A 17,202-nucleotide genomic window follows, 5' to 3' on the forward strand; every position below is an offset into this window, starting at 1 on the left:
CAGGGGTCCACCTCTCTCCCTGGACTTGCAATAGAGGCCCCAGGGTGCCCCCTGGCCCTCCACCTAGGGGCCTCTGAGTCCAGCAAGCTACCCAGGGGTCCACCTCTCTTCCTGGACTTGCAGTATAGGCCCCAGGGTGCCCCCTGGCCCTCCAACTAGGGGCCTCTGACCCCAGCAAAGCTACCCAGGGGTCCACCTCTCTCCTTGGACTTGCAGTATAGGCCCCAGGGTGCCCCCTGGCCCTCCAACCAGGGGCTACTGACCCCAGCAAGCTACCCAGGGCTCCACCTCTCTCCCTGGATTTGCAGTAGAGGCCCCAGGGTACCCCGTGGCCCTCCACCTAGGGGCCTCTGACCCCAGCAAGCTACCCAGGGGTCCACATCTCTCCCTGGACTTGCAGTAGAGAACCCAGGGTGCCCATTGGCCCTCCACCTAGGGGTCTCTGATCCCAGCAAGCTACCGAGGGGTCCACCTCTCTCCCTGGACTTGCAATAGAGGCCCCAGGGTGCCCCGTGACCCTCCACCTAGGGGCCTCTGACCCCAGCAAGCTACCCAGGGCTCCACCTCTCTCCCTGGACATGCAGTAGAGGCCCCAGGTTGACCCTTGGCCCTCCACCTAGGGTCCTTTGACCCCAGCAAGCTACCCAGGGGTCCACCTCTCTCCCTGGACTTGCAGTATAGGCCACAGGGTGCCCCCTTGCCCTCCACCTAGGGGCCTCTGACCCCAGCAAGCTACCCAGGGCTCCACCTCTCTCCCTGGACTTGCAGTAGAGGCCCCAGGGTGCCCCCTTGCCCTCCACTCAGGGGCTACTGGCCCCAGCAAGCTACCCAGGGCTCCACCTCTCTCCCTGGACTTGCAGTAGAGGCCCCAGGGTACCCCGTGGCCCTCCACCTAGGGGCCTCTGAGTCCAGCAAGCTACCCAGGGGTCCACCTCTCTTCCTGGACTTGCAGTATAGGCCCCAGGGTGCCCCCTGGCCCTCCAACTAGGGGCCTCTGACCCCAGCAAAGCTACCCAGGGGTCCACCTCTCTCCTTGGACTTGCAGTATAGGCCCCAGGGTGCCCCCTGGCCCTCCAACCAGGGGCTACTGACCCCAGCAAGCTACCCAGGGCTCCACCTCTCTCCCTGGATTTGCAGTAGAGGCCCCAGGGTACCCCGTGGCCCTCCACCTAGGGGCCTCTGACCCCAGCAAGCTACCCAGGGGTCCACATCTCTCCCTGGACTTGCAGTAGAGAACCCAGGGTGCCCATTGGCCCTCCACCTAGGGGTCTCTGATCCCAGCAAGCTACCGAGGGGTCCACCTCTCTCCCTGGACTTGCAATAGAGGCCCCAGGGTGCCCCGTGACCCTCCACCTAGGGGCCTCTGACCCCAGCAAGCTACCCAGGGCTCCACCTCTCTCCCTGGACATGCAGTAGAGGCCCCAGGTTGACCCTTGGCCCTCCACCTAGGGCCCTTTGACCCCAGCAAGCTACCCAGGGGTCCACCTCTCTCCCTGGACTTGCAGTATAGGCCACAGGGTGCCCCCTTGCCCTCCACCTAGGGGCCTCTGACCCCAGCAAGCTACCCAGGGCTCCACCTCTCTCCCTGGACTTGCAGTAGAGGCCCCAGGGTGCCCCCTTGCCCTCCACTCAGGGGCTACTGGCCCCAGCAAGCTACCCAGGGCTCCACCTCTCTCCCTGGACTTGCAGTAGAGGCCCCAGGGTACCCCGTGGCCCTCCACCTAGGGGCCTCTGACTCCAGCAAGCTACCCAGGGGTCCAGCTGTCTCCCTGGACTTGCAATAGAGGCCCCAGGGTGCCCCCTGGCCCTCCACCTAGGGGCCTCTAAGTCCAGCAAGCAACCCAGGCGTCCACATCTCTCCCTGGACTTGCAGTAGAGGACCCAGGGTACCCCGTGGCCCTCCACCTAGGGGCCTCTGAACCCAGCAAGTTACCCAGGGGTCCAGCTCCCTCCGTGGATGTGCAATAGAGGCCCCAGGGTGCCCCCTTGCCCTCCACTAAGGGGCTACTGACCCCAGAAAGCTACCCAGGGCTCCACCTCTCTCCCTGGACTTGTAGTAGAGGCCCTAGGCTGCCCTCTGGCCCTCCACCTAGGGGCCTTTGACCCCAGCAAGCTACCCAGGGCTCCACCTCTCTCCCTGGACTTGCAGTAGAGGCCCCAGGGTGCCCATTGGCCCTCCACCTAGGGGTCTCTGACCCCAGCAAGCTGCCCAGGGGTCCACCTCTCTCCCTGGACTTGCAATAGAGGCCCCAGGGTGCCCCCTGGCCCTCCACCTAGGGGCCTCTGAGTCCAGCAAGCTACCCAGGGGTCCACCTCTCTTCCTGGACTTGCAGTGTAGGCCCCAGGTTGCCCCCTGGCCCTCCAACTAGGGGCCTCTGACCCCAGCAAAGCTACCCAGGGGTCCACCTCTCTCCTTGGACTTGCAGTATAGGCCCCAGGGTGCCCCCTGGCCCTCCCATCAGGGGCTACTGACCCCAGCAAGCTACCCAGGGCTCCACCTCTCTCCCTGGATTTGCAGTAGAGGCCCCAGGGTACCCCGTGGCCCTCCACCTAGGGGCCTCTGACCCCAGCAAGCTACCCAGGGGTCCACATCTCTCCCTGGACTTGCAGTAGAGAACCCAGGGTGCCCATTGGCCCTCCACCTAGGGGTCTCTGATCCCAGCAAGCTACCGAGGGGTCCACCTCTCTCCCTGGACTTGCAATAGAGGCCCCAGGGTGCCCCGTGACCCTCCACCTAGGGGCCTCTGACCCCAGCAAGCTACCCAGGGCTCCACCTCTCTCCCTGGACATGCAGTAGAGGCCCCAGGTTGACCCTTGGCCCTCCACCTAGGGCCCTTTGACCCCAGCAAGCTACCCAGGGGTCCACTTCTCTCCCTGGACTTGCAGTATAGGCCACAGGGTGCCCCCTTGCCCTCCACCTAGGGGCCTCTGACCCCAGCAAGCTACCCAGGGCTCCACCTCTCTCCCTGGACTAGCAGTAAAGGCCCCAGGGTGCCCCCTTGCCCTCCACTCAGGGGCTACTGGCCCCAGCAAGCTACCCAGGGCTCCACCTCTCTCCCTGGACTTGCAGTAGAGGCCCCAGGGTACCCCGTGGCCCTCCACCTAGGGGCCTCTGACCCCAGCAAGCTACCCAGGGGTCCAGCTGTCTCCCTGGACTTGCAATAGAGGCCCCAGGGTGCCCCCTGGCCCTCCACCTAGGGGCCTCTAAGTCCAGCAAGCAACCCAGGCGTCCACATCTCTCCCTGGACTTGCAGTAGAGGACCCAGGGTACCACGTGGCCCCCCACCTAGGGGCCTCTGAACCCAGCAAGCTACCGAGGGGTCCACCTCTCTCCCTGGACTTGCAGTAGACGCCCCTGGGTGACCCCTGGCCCTCCACCTAGGGGCCTCTGACCCCAGCAAGCTAGCAAGGGGTCCACCTCTCTCCCTGGACTTATAGTAGAGTTTCCAGGCTGCCCCCTGGCCCTCCACCTAGGGGCCTCTGAGTCCAGCAAGCTACCCAGGGGTCCACATCTCTCCCTGGACTTGCAGTATAGGCCCCAGGGTACCCCCTGGCCCTCCAACTAGGGGCCTCTGACCCCAGCAAGCTATCCAGGGGTCCACCTCTCTCCTTGGACTTGCAGTATAGGCCCCAGGGTGCCCCCTGGCCCTCCACCTAGGGGCATCTGACCCCAGCAAGCTACCCAGGGGTCCACCTCTCTCCCAGGACTTGCAGTATAGGACCCAGGCTGCCCCCTGGCCCTCCAACTAGGGGCATCTAACACCAGCAAGCTACCCAGGGGTCCACCTCTCTCCCTGGACTTGCAGTATAGGCCCCAGGGTGCCCTCTGGCCCTCCACCTAGGGGCATCTGACCCCAGCAAGCTACCCAGGGGCCTACCTATCTCCCTGGACTTGCAGTAGTGTCCCCAGGGTGCCCCATGGCCCTCCACGTAGGGCTCTCTGACCCCAAAAAGCTACCCAGGGGTCCAACTCTCTCCCTGGACTTGCAGTAGAGGCCCCAGGGTACCCCTGGCCCTCCACCCAGGGGACTCTGAACCCAGCAAGTTACCCAGGGGTCCACCTCTCTCCCTGGACTTATAGTAGAGGCCCTATGGTGACCCCTGGCCATCTCCCTAGGGGCCTCTGACACCAGCAAACTTCCCTGTGATTCACCTCTCTCCCTGGACTTGCAGTAGAGGCCCCAGGGTACCCCGTGGCCCTCCACCTAGGGGCCTCTGACCCCAGCAAGCTACCCAGGGGTCCATATCTCTCCCTGGACTTGCAGTAGAGGCCCCAGGGTACCTCGTGGCTCTCCACCTAGGGGCCTTTGAACCCAGCAAGCTACCCAGGGGTCCAGCTCTCTCCCTGGACTTGCAATAGATTCCCCAGGGTGCCCCCTTGCCCTCCACCCAGTGGCTACTTACCCCAGCAAGCTACCCAGGGGTCCACATCTCTCCCTGGACTTGCAGTAGAGGCCCCAGGGTGCCCATTGGCCCTCCACCTAGGGGTCTCTGACCCCAGCAAGCTACCGAGGGGTCCACCTCTCTCCCTTGACTTGCAATAGAGGCCCCAGGGTGCCCCGTGACCCTCCACCTAGGGGCCTCTGACCCCAGCAAGCTACCCAGGGGTCCACCTCTCTTCCTGGACTTGCAGTATAGGCCCCAGGGTGCCCCCTGGCCCTCCAACTAGGGGCCTCTGACCCCAGCAAAGCTACCCAGGGGTCCACCTCTCTCCTTGGACTTGCAGTATAGGCCCCAGGGTGCCCCCTGGCCCTCCACCCAGGGGCTACTGACCCCAGCAAGCTACCCAGGGCTCCACCTCTCTCCCTGGATTTGCAGTAGAGGCCCCAGGGTACCCCGTTGCCCTCCACCTAGGGGCCTCTGACCCCAGCAAGCTACCCAGGGGTCCACATCTCTCCCTGGACTTGCAGTAGAGAACCCAGGGTGCCCATTGGCCCTCCACCTAGGGGTCTCTGATCCCAGCAAGCTACCGAGGGGTCCACCTCACTCCCTGGACTTGCAATAGAGGCCCCAGGGTGCCCCGTGACCCTCCACCTAGGGGCCTCTGACCCAAGCAAGCTACCCAGGGGTCCAGCTCTCTCCCTGGGCTTGCAAAAGAGGCCCCAGGGTGCCCCCTTGCCCTCCACCCAGGGGCTACTGACCCCAGCAAGCTACCCAGGGCTCCACCTCTCTCCCTGGACTTGTAGTAAAGGCCCTAGGCTGCCCTCTGGCCCTCCACCTAGGGGCATCTGACCCCAGCAAGCTACCCAGGGCTCCACCTCTCTCCCTGGACATGCAGTAGAGAACCCAGGGTGCCCATTGGCCCTCCACCTAGGGGTCTCTGATCCCAGCAAGCTACCGAGGGGTCCACCTCACTCCCTGGACTTGCAATAGAGGCCCCAGGGTGCCCCGTGACCCTCCACCTAGGGGCCTCTGACCCAAGCAAGCTACCCAGGGGTCCAGCTCTCTCCCTGGGCTTGCAAAAGAGGCCCCAGGGTGCCCCCTTGCCCTCCACCCAGGGGCTACTGACCCCAGCAAGCTACCCAGGGCTCCACCTCTCCCTGGACTTGTAGTAAAGGCCCTAGGCTTCCCTCTGGCCCTCCACCTAGGGGCATCTGACCCCAGCAAGCTACCCAGGGCTCCACCTCTCTCCCTGGACATGCAGTAGAGGCCCCAGGTTGACCCTTGGCCCTCCACCTAGGGCCCTTTGACCCCTGCAAGCTACCCAGGGGTCCACCTCTCTCCCTGGACTTGCAGTATAGGCCACAGGGTGCCCCCTTGCCCTCCACCTAGGGGCCTCTGACTCCAGCAAGTTACCCAGGGCTCCACCTCTCTCCCTGGACTTGCAGTAGAGGCCCCAGGGTGCCCCATTGCCCTCCACTCAGGGGCTACTGGCCCCAGCAAGCTACCCAGGGCTCCACCTCTCTCCCTGGACTTGCAGTAGAGGCCCCAGGGTACCCCGTGGCCCTCCACCTAGGGGCCTCTGACCCCAGCAAGCTACCCAGGTGTCCAGCTGTCTCCCTGGACTTGCAATAGAGGCCCCAGGGTGCCCCCTGGCCCTCCACCTAGGGGCCTCTGAGTCCAGCAAGCAACCCAGGCGTCCACATCTCTCCCTGGACTTGCAGTAGAGGCCCCAGGGTACCCCGTGGCCCTCCACCTAGCGGCCTCTGAACCCAGCAAGTAACCCAGGGGTCCAGCTCCCTCCGTGGACTTGCAATAGAGGCCCCAGGGTGCCCCCTTGCCCTCCACTCATGGGCTACTTACCCCAGCAAGCTACCCAGGGCTCCACCTCTCTCCCTGGACTTGTAGTAGAGGCCCTAGGCTGCCCTCTGGCCCTCCACCTAGGGGCATTTGACCTCAGCAAGCTACCCAGGGCTCCACCTCTCTCCCTGGACTTGCAGTAGAGGCCCCAGGGTGCCCCCTTGCCCTCCACTCAGGGGCTACTGGCCCCAGCAAGCTACCCAGGGCTCCACCTCTCTCCCTGGACTTGCAGTAGAGGCCCCAGGGTACCCCGTGGCCCTCCTTCTAGGGGCCTCTGACCCCAGCAAGCTACCCAGGGGTCCAGCTGTCTACCTGGACTTGCAATAGAGGCCCCAGGGTGCCCCCTGGCCCTCCACCTAGGGGCCTCTAAGTCCAGCAAGCAACCCAGGCGTCCACATCTCTCCCTGGACTTGCAGTAGAGGACCCAGGGTACCCAATGGCCCTCCACCTAGGGGCCTCTGAACCCAGCAAGTTACCCAGGGGTCCAGCTCCCTCCGTGGACTTGCAATAGAGGCCCCAGGGTGCCCCCTTGCCCTCCACTAAGGGGCTACTGACCCCAGCAAGCTACCCAGGGCTCCACCTCTCTCCCTGGACTTGTAGTAGAGGCCCTAGGCTGCCCTCTGGCCCTCCACCTAGGGGCCTTTGACCCCAGCAAGCTACCCAGGGCTCCACCTCTCTCCCTGGACTTGCAGTAGAGGCCCCAGGGTGCCCATTGGCCCTCCACCTAGGGGTCTCTGACCCCAGCAAGCTACCGAGGGGTCCAACTCTCTCCCTGGACTTGCAGTAGACGCCCCTGGGTGACCCCTGGCCCTCCACCTAGGGGACTCTGAGTCCAGCAAGCTACCCAGGGGTCCACATCTCTCCCTGGACTTGCAGTAGAGGCCCCAGGGTACCCCCTGGCCCTCCAACTAGGGGTCTCTGACCCCAGCAAGCTACCAAGGAGTCCACCTCTCTCCCTGGACTTAAAGTAGAGTTTCCAGGCTGCCCCCTGGCCCTCCACCTAGGGGCCTCTGAGTCCAGCAAGCTACCCAGGGGTCCACATCTCTCCCTGGACTTGCAGTAGAGGCCCCAGGGTACCCCCTGGCCCTCCAACTAGGGGCCTCTGACCCCAGCAAGCTACCCAGGGGTCCACCTCTCTCCTTGGACTTGCAGTATAGGCCCCAGGGTGCCCCCTGGCCCTCCACCTAGGGGCATCTGACCCCAGCAAGCTACCCAGGGGTCCACCTCTCTCCCTGGACTTGCAGTATAGGACCCAGGGTGCCCCCTGGCCCTCCAACTAGGGGCATCTAACAACAGCAAGCTACCCAGGGGTCCACCTCTCTCCCTGGACTTGCAGTAGAGGCCCCAGGGTGCCCTCTGGCCCTCCACCTAGGGGCATCTGACCCCAGCAAGCTCCCCAGGGGCCTACCTATCTCCCTGGATTTGCAGTAGAGGCCCCAGGGTACCCCGTTGCCCTCCACCTAGGGGCCTCTGACCCCAGCAAGCTACCCAGGGATCCACCTCTCTCCCTACACTTGCAGACTAGGCCCCAGGGTGACCCTTGGCCCTCACCTAGGGGCTTCTGTCCCCAGCAAGCTGCCCTGGGGCCTGCCTATCTCCCTGGACTTGCAGTAGAGGCCCCAGGGTACCCCGTGGCCCTCCACCTAGGGGCCTCTGAGTCCAGCAAGCTACCCAGGGGTCCACCTCTCTTCCTGGACTTGCAGTATAGGCCCCAGGGTGCCCCCTGGCCCTCCAACTAGGGGCCTCTGACCCCAGCAAAGCTACCCAGGGGTCCACCTCTCTCCTTGGACTTGCAGTATAGGCCCCAGGGTGCCCCCTGGCCCTCCAACCAGGGGCTACTGACCCCAGCAAGCTACCCAGGGCTCCACCTCTCTCCCTGGATTTGCAGTAGAGGCCCCAGGGTACCCCGTGGCCCTCCACCTAGGGGCCTCTGACCCCAGCAAGCTACCCAGGGGTCCACATCTCTCCCTGGACTTGCAGTAGAGAACCCAGGGTGCCCATTGGCCCTCCACCTAGGGGTCTCTGATCCCAGCAAGCTACCGAGGGGTCCACCTCTCTCTCTGGACTTGCAATAGAGGCCCCAGGGTGCCCCGTGACCCTCCACCTAGGGGCCTCTGACCCCAGCAAGCTACCCAGGGCTCCACCTCTCTCCCTGGACATGCATTAGAGGCCCCAGGTTGACCCTTGGCCCTCCACCTAGGGCCCTTTGACCCCAGCAAGCTACCCAGGGGTCCACCTCTCTCCCTGGACTTGCAGTATAGGCCACAGGGTGCCCCCTTGCCCTCCACCTAGGGGCCTCTGACCCCAGCAAGCTACCCAGGGCTCCACCTCTCTCCCTGGACTTGCAGTAGAGGCCCCAGGGTGCCCCCTTGCCCTCCACTCAGGGGCTACTGGCCCCAGCAAGCTACCCAGGGCTCCACCTCTCTCCCTGGACTTGCAGTAGAGGCCCCAGGGTACCCCGTGGCCCTTCACCTAGGGGCCTCTGACCCCAGCAAGCTACCCAGGGGTCCAGCTGTCTCCCTGGACTTGCAATAGAGGCCCCAGGGTGCCCATTGGCCCTCCACCTAGGGGTCTCTGACCCCAGCAAGCTACCGAGGGGTCCACCTCTCTCCCTTGACTTGCAATAGAGGCCCCAGGGTGACCCGTGACCCTCCACCTAGGGGCCTCTGACCCCAGCAAGCTACCCAGGGGTCCACCTCTCTTCCTGGACTTGCAGTATAGGCCCCAGGGTGCCCCCTGGCCCTCCAACTAGGGGCCTCTGACCCCAGCAAAGCTACCCAGGGGTCCACCTCTCTCCTTGGACTTGCAGTATAGGCCCCAGGGTGCCCCCTGGCCCTCCACCCAGGGGCTACTGACCCCAGCAAGCTACCCAGGGCTCCACCTCTCTCCCTGGATTTGCAGTAGAGGCCCCAGGGTACCCCGTTGCCCTCCACCTAGGGGCCTCTGACCCCAGCAAGCTACCCAGGGGTCCACATCTCTCCCTGGACTTGCAGTAGAGAACCCAGGGTGCCCATTGGCCCTCCACCTAGGGGTCTCTGATCCCAGCAAGCTACCGAGGGGTCCACCTCACTCCCTGGACTTGCAATAGAGGCCCCAGGGTGCCCCGTGACCCTCCACCTAGGGGCCTCTGACCCCAGCAAGCTACCCAGGGCTCCACCTCTCTCCTTGGACTTGTAGTAGAGGCCCTAGGCTGCCCTCTGGCCCTCCACCTGGGGCCCTTTGACCCCAGCAAGCTACCCAGGGGTCCACCTCTCTCCCTGGACTTGCAGTATAGGCCACAGGGTGCCCCCTTGCCCTCCACCTAGGGGCCTCTGACCCCAGCAAGCTACCCAGGGGTCCACCTCTCTCCCTGGACTTGCAGTAGAGGCCCCAGGGTGCCCCCTTGCCCTCCACCCAGGGGCTACTGGCCCCAGCAAGCTACCCAGGGCTCCACCTCTCTCCCTGGACTTGCAGTAGAGGCCCCTAGGGTACCCCGTGGCCCTCCACCTAGGGGCCTCTGACCCCAGCAAGCTACCCAGGGGTCCAGCTTTCTTCCTGGACTTGCAATAGAGGCCCCAGGGTGCCCCCTGGCCCTCCACCTAGGGGCCTCTGAGTCCAGCAAACTACCCAGGGGTCCACGTCTCTCCCTGGACTTGCAGTAGAGGCCCCAGGGTACCCCGTGGCCCTTCACCTAGGGGCCTCTGAACCCAGCAAGCTACTCAGGGGTCCAGCTCCCTCCGTGGACTTGCAATAGAGGCCCCAGGGTCCCCCTTGCCCTCCATCGGGGGCTACTGACACCAGCAAGCTATCCAGGGCTCCACCTCTCTCCCTGGACTTGTAGTAGAGGCCCTAGGCTGCCCTCTGGCCCTCCACCTAGGGGCCTTTGACCCCAGCAAGCTACCCAGGGCTCCACCTCTCTCCCTGGACTCACAGTAGAGGCCCCAGGGTGCCCATTGGCCCTCCACCTAGGGGTCTCTGACCCCAGCAAGCTACCGAGGGGTCCACCTCTCTCCCTGGACTTGCAGTAGACGCCCCTGGGTGACCCCTGGCCCTCCACCTAGGGGCCTCTGACCCCAGCAAGCTACCCAGGGGTCCACCTCTCTCCCTGGACTTATAGTAGAGTTTCCAGGGTGCCCCCTGGCCCTCCACCTAGGGGCCTCTGAGTCCAGCAAGCTACACAGGGGTCCACATCTCTCCCTGGACTTGCAGTAGAGGCCCCAGGGTACCCCCTGGCCCTCCAACTAGGGGCCTCTGACCCCAGCAAGCTACCCAGGCGTCCACCTCTCTCCTTGGACTTGCAGTATAGGCACCAGGGTGCCCCCTGGCCCTCCACCTAGGGGCATCTGACCCCAGCAAGCTACCCAGGGGTCCACCTCTCTCCCTGGACTTGCAGTATAGGACCCAGGATGCCTCCTGGCCCTCCAACTAGGGGCATCTAACACCAGCAAGCTACCCAGGGGTCCACCTCTCTCCCTGGACTTGCAGTAGAGGCCCCAGGGTACCCCGTGGCCTTCCACCAAGGGACCTCTGACCCCAGCAAGCTACCCAGGGGCCTACCTATCTCCCTGGACTTGCAGTAGAGTCCCCAGGGTGCCCCATGGCCCTCCACCTTGGGCCCTCTGATCCCAGCAAGCTACCCAGGGCTCCAACTCTCTCCCTGGACTTGCAGTATAGGCCCCAGGGTGCCCCCTGGTCCTCCACCTAGGGGCCCCTGACCCAAGCAAGCTGCCCAGGGGTCCACCTCTCTCCCTGGACTTGCAATAGAGGCCCCAGGGTGCCCCCTGGCCCTCCACCTAGGGGCCTCTGAGTCCAGCAAGCTACCCAGGGGTCCACCTCTCTTCCTGGACTTGCAGTATAGGCCCCAGGGTGCCCCCTGGCCCTCCAACTTGGGGCCTCTGACCCCAGCAAAGCTACCCAGGGGTCCACCTCTCTCCTTGGACTTGCAGTATAGGCCCCAGGGTGCCCCCTGGCCCTCCAACCAGGGGCTACTGACCCCAGCAAGCTACCCAGGGCTCCACCTCTCTCCCTGGATTTGCAGTAGAGGCCCCAGGGTACCCCGTGGCCCTCCACCTAGGGGCCTCTGACCCCAGCAAGCTACCCAGGGGTCCACATCTCTCCCTGGACTTGCAGTAGAGAACCCAGGGTGCCCTTTGGCCCTCCACCTAGGGGTCTCTGATCCCAGCAAGCTACCGAGGGGTCCACCTCTCTCCCTGGACTTGCAATAGAGGCCCCAGGGTGCCCCGTGACCCTCCACCTAGGGGCCTCTGACCCCAGCAAGCTACCCAGGGCTCCACCTCTCTCCCTGGACATGCAGTAGAGGCCCCAGGTTGACCCTTGGCCCTCCACCTAGGGCCCTTTGACCCCAGCAAGCTACCCAGGGGTCCACCTCTCTCCCTGAAACTTGCAGTAGAGGCCCCAGGGTGCCCCCTTGCCCTCCACTCAGGGGCTACTGGCCCCAGCAAGCTACCCAGGGCTCCACCTCTCTCCCTGGACTTGCAGTAGAGGCCCCAGGGTACCCCGTGGCCCTCCACCTAGGGGCCTCTGACCCCAGCAAGCTACCCAGGGGTCCAGCTGTCTCCCTGGACTTGCAATAGAGGCCCCAGGGTGCCCCCTGGCCCTCCACCTAGGGGCCTCTAAGTCCAGCAAGCAACCCAGGCGTCCACATCTCTCCCTGGACTTGCAGTAGAGGACCCAAGGTACCCCGTGGCCCTCCACCTAGGGGCCTCTGAACCCAGCAAGTTACCCAGGGGTCCGGCTCCCTCCGTGGACTTGCAATAGAGGCCCCAGGGTGCCCCCTTGCCCTCCACTAAGGGGCTACTGACCCCAGAAAGCTACCCAGGGCTCCACCTCTCTCCCTGGACTTGTAGTAGAGGCCCTAGGCTGCCCTCTGGCCCTCCACCTAGGGGCCTTTGACCCCAGCAAACTACCCAGGGCTCCACCTCTCTCCCTGGACTTGCAGTAGAGGCCCCAGGGTGCCCATTGGCCCTCCACCTAGGGGTCTCTGACCCCAGCAAGCTGCCCAGGGGTCCACCTCTCTCCCTGGACTTGCAATAGAGGCCCCAGGGTGCCCCCTGGCCCTCCACCTAGGGGCCTCTGAGTCCAGCAAGCTACCCAGGGGTCCACCTCTCTTCCTGGACTTGCAGTATAGGCCCCAGGGTGCCCCCTGGCCCTCCAACTAGGGGCCTCTGACCCCAGCAAAGCTACCCAGGGGTCCACCTCTCTCCTTGGACTTGCAGTATAGGCCCCAGGGTGCCCCCTGGCCCTCCAACGAGGGGCTACTGACCCCAGCAAGCTACCCAGGGCTCCACCTCTCTCCCTGGATTTGCAGTAGAGGCCCCAGGGTACCCCGTGGCCCTCCACCTAGGGGCCTCTGACCCCAGCAAGCTACCCAGGGGTCCACATCTCTCCCTGGACTTGCAGTAGAGAACCCAGGGTGCCCATTGGCCCTCCACCTAGGGGTCTCTGATCCCAGCAAGCTACCGAGGGGTCCACCTCTCTCCCTGGACTTGCAATAGAGGCCCCAGGGTGCCCCGTGACCCTCCACCTAGGGGCCTCTGACCCCAGCAAGCTACCCAGGGCTCCACCTCTCTCCCTGGACATGCAGTAGAGGCCCCAGGTTGACCCTTGGCCCTCCACCTAGGGTCCTTTGACCCCAGCAAGCTACCCAGGGGTCCACCTCTCTCCCTGGACTTGCAGTATAGGCCACAGGGTGCCCCCTTGCCCTCCACCTAGGGGCCTCTGACCCCAGCAAGCTACCCAGGGCTCCACCTCTCTCCCTGGACTTGCAGTAGAGGCCCCAGGGTGCCCCCTTGCCCTCCACTCAGGGGCTACTGGCCCCAGCAAGCTACCCAGGGCTCCACCTCTCTCCCTGGACTTGCAGTAGAGGCCCCAGGGTACCCCGTGGCCCTCCAACTAGGGGCCTCTGAGTCCAGCAAGCTACCCAGGGGTCCACCTCTCTTCCTGGACTTGCAGTATAGGCCCCAGGGTGCCCCCTGGCCCTCCAACTAGGGGCCTCTGACCCCAGCAAAGCTACCCAGGGGTCCACCTCTCTCCTTGGACTTGCAGTATAGGCCCCAGGGTGCCCCCTGGCCCTCCAACCAGGGGCTACTGACCCCAGCAAGCTACCCAGGGCTCCACCTCTCTCCCTGGATTTGCAGTAGAGGCCCCAGGGTACCCCGTGGCCCTCCACCTAGGGGCCTCTGACCCCAGCAAGCTACCCAGGGGTCCACATCTCTCCCTAGACTTGCAGACTAGGCCCCAGGGTGACCCTTGGCCCTCCACCTAGGGGCCTCTGACCCCAGCAAGCTGCCCAGGGGCCTGCCTATCTCCCTGGAATTACAGTAGTGTCCCCAGGGTGCCCCATGGCCCTCCACGTAGGGCCCTCTGACCCCAGCAAGCTACCCAGGGGTCCAACTCTCTCCCTGGACTTGCAGTAGAGGCCCCAGGGCACCCCGTGGCCCTCCACCCAGGGGCCTCTGAACCCAGCAAGCTAACCAGGGGTCCACCTCTCTCCCTGGACTTATAGTAGAGGCCCTACGGTGCCCCCTGGCCCTCCCCTTAGGGGCTACTGACCCCAGCAAGCTTCCCAGTGATTCACATCTCTCCCTGGACTTGCAGTAGAGGCCCTAGGCTGCCCTCTGGCCCTCCACCTCTTGGCCTCTGACCCCAGCAAGCTACCCAGGGCTTCACCTCTCTCCCTATTCTTGCAGTAGAGGCCCCAGGGTGCCCATTGGCCCTCCACCTAGGGGCCTCTGACCCCAGCAATCTACCGAGGGGTCCACCTCTCTCCCTGGACTTGCAGTAGAGGCCACAGGGTGCCCCTTGGCCCTCCACCTAGGGGCCTCTGACCCCAGCAAGCTACCCAGGGGTCCACATCTCTCCCTGGACTTGCAGTAGACGCCCCTGGGTGCCCCCTGGTCCTCCACCTAGGGGCCCCTGACCCAAGCAAGCTGCCCAGGGGTCCACCTCTCTCCCTGGACTTGCAATAGAGGCCAAAGAGTGCCCCTTGGCCCTCCACCTAGGGGCCTCTGACCCCAGAAAGCTACCCAGGGGTCCACCTCTCTCCCTAGACTTGCAGACTAGGCCCCAGGGTGACCCTTGGCCCTCCACCTAGGGGCCTCTGACCCCAGCAAGCTACCCAGGGGCCTACCTATCTCCCTGGACTTGCAGTAGAGTCCCCAGGGTGCCCCATGGCCCTCCACCTAGGGCCCTCTGACCCCAGCAAGCTACCCAGGGCTCCAACTCTCTCCCTGGACTAGCAGTATAGGCCCCAGGGTGCCCCCTGGTCCTCCACCAGGGGCCCCTGACCCAAGCAAGCTGCCCAGAGGTCCACCTCTCTCCCTGGACTTGTAATAGAGGCCCCAGGGTGCCCCCTGGCCCTCCCCCTAGGGGCCTCTGACACCAGCAAGCTTCCCAGTGGTCCACCTCTCTCCCTAGACTTGCAGTAGAGGCCACAGGGTGACCCTTGGCCCTCCACCTAGGGACCTCTGATCCCAGCAAGCTACCCAGGGGCCTACCTATCTCCATGGACTTGCAGTAGAGTCCCCAGGGTGCCCCATGGCCCTCCACCTTGGAACCTCTGATTCCCAAAAAGCTACCCAGGGCTCCAACTCTCTCCCTGGACTTGCAGTATAGGCCCCAGGGTGCCCCTTGGTCCTCCACCTAGGGGCCCCTGACCCAAGCAAGCTGCCCAGGGGTCCACCTCTCTCCCTGGACTTGCAATAGAGGCCCCAGGGTGCCCCTTGGCCCTCCACCTAGGGGCCTCTGACCCCAGAAAGCTACCCAGGGGTCCACCTCTCTCCCTAGACTTGCAGACTAGGCACCAGGGTGACCCTTGGCCCTCCACCTAGGGGCCTCTGACCCCAGCAAGCTGCCCAGGGGCCTGCCTATCTCCCTGGACTTGCAGTAGTGTCCCCAGGGTGCCCCATGGCCCTCCACGTAGGGCTCTCTGACCCCAAAAAGCTACCCAGGGGTCCAACTCTCTCCCTGGACTTGCAGTAGAGGCCCCAGGGTACCCCTGGCCCTCCACCCAGGGGACTCTGAACCCAGCAAGTTACCCAGGGGTCCACCTCTCTCCCTGGACTTATAGTAGAGGCCCTATGGTGACCCCTGGCCCTCTCCCTAGGGGCCTCTGACACCAGCAAACTTCCCTGTGATTCACCTCTCTCCCTGGACTTGCAGTAGAGGCCCCAGGGTACCCCGTGGCCCTCCACCTAGGGGCCTCTGACCCCAGCAAGCTACCCAGGGGTCCATATCTCTCCCTGGACTTGCAGTAGAGGCCCCAGGGTACCTCGTGGCCCTCCACCTAGGGGCCTTTGAACCCAGCAAGCTACCCAGGGGTCCAGCTCTCTCCCTGGACTAGCAATAGATTCCCCAGGGTGCCCCCTTGCCCTCCACCCAGTGGCTACTTACCCCAGCAAGCTACCCAGGGGTCCACATCTCTCCCTGGACTTGCAGTAGAGGCCCCAGGGTGCCCATTGGCCCTCCACCAAGGGACCTCTGACCCCAGCAAGCTACCCAGGGGTCTACCTATCTCCCTGGACTTGCAGTAGAGTCCCCAAGGTGCCCCATGGCCCTTCACCTTGGGCCCTCTGACCCCAGCAAGCTGCCCAGGAGTCCACCTCTCTCCCTGGACTTGCAATAGAGGCCCCAGGGTGCCCCTTGGCCCTCCACCTAGGGGCCTCTGACCCCAGAAAGCTACCCAGGGGTCCACCTTTCTCCCTGGATTTATAGTAGAGGCCCTACGGTTTCCCCTGGCCCTCCCCTTAGGGGCTACTGACCCCAGCAAGCTTCCCAGTGATTCACCTCTCTCCCTGGACTTGCAGCAGAGGCCCTAGGCTGCCCTCTGGCCCTCCACCTATTGGCCTCTGACCCCAGAAAGCTACCCAGGGCTTCACCTCTCTCCCTGGACTTGCAGTAGAGGCCCCAGGGTGCCCATTGGCCCTCCGCCTAGGGGCCTCTGACCCCAGCAAGCTACCCAGGGGTCCACATCTCTCCCTGGACTTGCAGTAGATGCCCCTGGGTGCCCCCTGGCCCTCCACCTAGGGGCCTCTGACCCCAGCAAGCGACCCAGGGGTCCACATCTCTCCCTGGATTTATAGTAGAGGCCCTACGGTGCCCCCTGGCCCTCCCCCTAGGGGCCTCTGACACCAACAAGCTTCCCAGTGATTCACTTCTCTCACTGGACTTGCAGTAGAGGCCTGAGGTTGACCCTTGGCCCTCCACCTAGGGCCGTCTGACCCCAGCAAGCTGCCCAGGGGCCTGCCTATCTCCTTGAACTTGCAGTAGAGTCCCCAGGGTGCCCCATGGCCCTCCACCTAGGGCCCTTTGACCCCGGCAAGCTACCCAGGGGTCCACATCTCTCCCTGGACTTGCAGTAGAGGCCCCAGGGTGCCCCCTTGCCCTCCACCCAGGGGCTACTGACCCCAGCAAGCTACCCATGGCTCCAGCTCTCTCCCTGAACTTGCAGTAGAGGCCCCAAGGTACCCTGTGGCCCTCCACCTAGGGGCCTCTGACCCCAGCAAGCTACCCAGGGGTCCACATCTCTCCCTGGACTTGCAGTAGAGGCCCCTGGGAACCCCGTGGCCCTCCACCTAGGGGCCCCTGAACCCAGCAAGCTACCCAGGGGTCCAGCTCTCTCCCTGGAATTGCAATAGAGGCCCCAGGGTGCCCCCTTGCCCTCCACCCAGGGGCTAATGACTCCAGCAAGCTACCCAGGGCTCCACCTCTCTCCCTAGACTTTAAGTAGAGGCCCTAGGCTGCCCTCTGGCCCCCCACTTAGGGGCCTCTGACCCCAGCAAGCTACCCAGGGCTCCACCTCTCTCCCTGGACTTGCAGTAGAGGCCGCAGGGTGCCCATTGGCCCTCCACCTAGGGGTCTCTGACCCCAGCAAGCTACCCAGGGGTCCACCTCTCTCCATGGACTTTTAGTAGAGGCCCCAGGGTGCCCCCTGGCCCTCCACCTAGGGGCCTCTGACCCCAGCAA

Source organism: Danio rerio, chromosome 16, assembly GCF_052040795.2.
Source record: "Danio rerio strain M-AB ecotype USA chromosome 16, GRCz13ab, whole genome shotgun sequence".
Taxonomy (NCBI): Eukaryota; Metazoa; Chordata; class Actinopteri; order Cypriniformes; family Danionidae; genus Danio; species Danio rerio.